This window comes from Sinocyclocheilus anshuiensis, unplaced genomic scaffold (assembly GCF_001515605.1).
Source record: "Sinocyclocheilus anshuiensis isolate Anshui unplaced genomic scaffold, SAMN03320099.WGS_v1.1 scaffold2098, whole genome shotgun sequence".
NCBI lineage: Eukaryota > Metazoa > Chordata > Actinopteri > Cypriniformes > Cyprinidae > Sinocyclocheilus > Sinocyclocheilus anshuiensis.
Window position 1 is genome coordinate 24,071 of NW_015557338.1, and position 3,865 is coordinate 27,935.

Consider the following 3,865-nt stretch of genomic DNA (forward strand, 5'->3'; position numbering starts at 1 on the left):
GAGAAGTGCTCACTAACACAGATTTAGACAGATTTGTGAACAATATTTGAGAGAAATAGGCCTTTTGTGTACATAGAAAAAGTCTTAGATCTTTGAGTTCAGCTCATGAAAAATGGGGGCAAAAACAAGTGTTGCATTTATAATTTTGTTCAGTGTATATATATAATGTACATCATAAAATAAAACATTTTAAAATAAGATTTTAAATAATAATAATAATTATGAATAAAAATTATTTTTTTTAAATATATATTTTTAAATGTATAATTGTTAGTATAGTACAATGTATAATATTTATTAGTGTTGTTGTTATATTTAAATAATAATAATAATAATAATAATTGAAAGACCTGACCAATTGTTATTTGGCCCAGGAAATGTGGACAATTTGGCCTTGTCCATGGTGCTGAATGTCCTTGCCGCTGACCAAGGTGCTGAACATCTAAGCTGTACTGCTACATTAACATTTAATGCTTATTAAATTTAATTAAGGGCACCATAGACACTGAGAGGAACATTGTCTTTTCAAGAAGTGATGCTTTCAGATTGTCCACTGTTTACAGCCTTGTATTCAGTTGCTGTAATTGACAGACAATCGAAAACTTTTGCACTTATTTCCAATGAATGCAATATTATAAACTGAGCGGCTTCCCAGACCACACAGTGTTCACTGCATATTATTATGATAATGATTTTAAATGCATGACCAGCTGTGAGTAAACAACACTTCATCCGGTAAGGACACATTTAATGCTCATATCTCTCCAATGCTACATTCTAATTAGACGCCATGATTGTTACATTCTGTCAGACTGTAAGGTTCAATGACAGTGGATTGTTAACCCAGGAGGTTCTATTCATCTAAACAATGGACAATATCTGCATTTACACCAAGTTAACACTGAATTATTGGCAAAGTCTTCACAACAGATTTGCTGCCTGTAATCCATACCACAAAACCCAGACTCCCAACCATTTATTTGCTCATAGATTTATTTGTTGACAAACTTGCGATGACAGTTTTAAGTGGCTAAAAGCCTCCATACTTATTTCTATCGTTTCCTCGGGGGATCAATAAAGTACATCTGTGTTGCTATTTGTCTATCAATAGGAACTCCAGATGTCTCTCAGAGCATTCTCATAAACAAAATCTGTCAAGGAAGGCAGTCACATGAAGGCTGTGAAGAAAGCATGTGAAGCATTATTGACTTTTAAAGGGAATCTGTGCTCTGCTAGTAAACTCATATCAGGACGAGAGAGCAGCCATCAACACTCTTACAGAAAAATAAACATTAATCTCCTGTTTTAAATGCATGTTGTTTGAGATCTGATTACTGGATTGAGATTTTGTGTTTTTCCTACAATAGAACTAATTTATGTCTTTCTCTTGCTTACACACATTATTACTACATAGGAGTCCTTCAAAATGCCACAATATCAAAATAGAAGTTTTTGGCTTATTGGCTGTTGCGAGGCAAAATTGTCTTTAATCAGTATGTTTTTGTCTTGTATCAAAAAATCCTTTAAATATATCTTGAATAAAGTAAATTTTCTTGTTTTAATGATAAACGTCAATACATTTAGATTTATGCTTAAAACAAGACCAATACAGTAAGTAAAAATGCTATTTTTATATACATAGTATATAGTAAATATAGTAAAGTATTTTTATTCGGCAAAAAAAATGCATGAAACGGATCAACCGTGACAGAAAAGACATTTACAATGTTGCAATGATACGAAACTATATTTCAAATAAATTCTGTAAAAAAAAAATCAGCATTAAAAAAAAATATTTCTGAAGGCTCATGTGACGCTGAAGACTGGAGTAATGGCAGGAAAAAAATGCACTTTAAAATATATTAAAAGAAAGAAATTGTAATAATATTTAACAATATTACTGGTTTTAGCCGATATGTGCATTAAAATCCACATTATTTCATCTGATTAACAATAGAAAATAGAAAAATATTATGGTTCATGGTTCAAATAAACACTATTAGCTTTCTTTAACAAGTGAATGTAAAAAAAAAAAAAAAAACAGAAATGAAAACTATTGCCCCTGCAGTTAATTTTAAGCTCTCCAGATCTTCCTGTTGCTTTAAACAAAAAGCAAGTATGTAAGCAAAGACTCCCAATTTAGAGTACAAATGAGCGCTGCTATAATATCTGCCAATCTGTGTGAGCAATAACATGAAATTATCGTAATTGCAACATAAAATGTTTCCCAGTATAATTGCCTTCACTATCCCATAAGGTAAATTAAATCTCAGTGCATCTCCTAAATGAACCACAGGCACATCGTTATCTTCTCCAAACAAATGGAATGAGTGACCATAAATGCAGTTTAAACTCAGACGACTAAATAAATCGCAGATGGGAGTTCAGAATGAGCATCATCTTTCCCGTCCCATTTTCATACGGTGAGTTCATCATAATTTTACCCTTGTTTAATCAGTGGAATTCCATTACCCATAATGCTATTTAGCAACATTTTGCACAGCAAAAGGGCTTGACAGGGAGATAATCAAAGTTGTAAAGAGAGCTATTTCACAATTTAACGTTTATAGAGATTTATTTCAGCTAATCTGATGTTTTTGCTTAGATTTTGAATAGATGAATTTATATACCTGCATTGCTCTCAAAACACATTCTCCGTATAGTCAAAACCCAGCCAATCTTTACAATTGCTATTGTTAGTCATAACATCCCAAGAGTAAAAGTGACAGATTACATTAGGAAAGATATATGACCCAAATATTTAGCCTTTAATGGCTTCTACAAGGCAGATTTTGCGTCACAAAGCACACCAAATGAAGGATCCATTTGTGAAAAGTTTTTTAATATTTGCTACATATAAAACTCCAGGTGTCACATTAGTGTCTTGAAAAGACAGAAAAAACAGCAGCCTTATCCCACAATTCAGTTTGACAGCACCTCCTCTTTTGACACTCTCCAGATGCTTCAGAAAATCTGAGAACTACTCCCATCGGTGACAATCATTTTCTCTTGAGAACAAAGCACTTTGGTGGTAGAAGAGGGTGAAAAAGGGGGAAGAAAAGAGAAATCGTGAGCAATGGCAGCTGGAGCCCCTGACTTCTCCGTTTGATCTCGGGTTTGTGAAGGAAGACTGTGAGAAAGCCCTTCTGTCTGACGGAATTAGTCTATGATGAATCTTCTGGCTTTTTAAGTGCTCTTATAGGTGTGCCCTGGCTGTAATGGTACTGAATTACACTGACAGGGTCATCTTCATCAAATAAGCCGTGACAAGACAGTCAAGCTTAAGGGATCTGGGAACTTGAGGTGGAAAAAGGGAGCGCAGGCATTATCTGTGTTTGCCGACAGAATTCTGTCCGTTCTTATATATAACTGTTTTCTCAATTAAACAAAAAGGAGGGGAGTTCTTTCCATACAACAATGGTTCATAGTGATCAGAATGATTTGCACACTATACAGTATAAAATTATGGTGGCCGAGACAGCTCAGTGCACTGCAAATGGAAAAAAAAAAAAACCCCCAGCAAATTAAAAAAAACTAAAAACATCATCAGTTTGACAACACGTGCTGCAAATACTCAAAATGCAACCAAATTCATACATGCTGCAAATACTTGCAACACAACCAACCTGGCTGGGACATTCTTATCTATATGTTCTCTGAAAGGTAAGATTTGTGTTTATTTTAACATCCTGATCATACGATTCCTTAGCTTTTTGGATGTTATTAGCCTAAATAAGCTGACGAAATACACAATTAACTGTGAAACGTTATGTAAGCTAGCTAACTTACTTTTACAACATCCCTTACAAAAATTAATCCTATGTTTTACTATAAATAAAACCAAAAAACCATGGTTACTATAGTT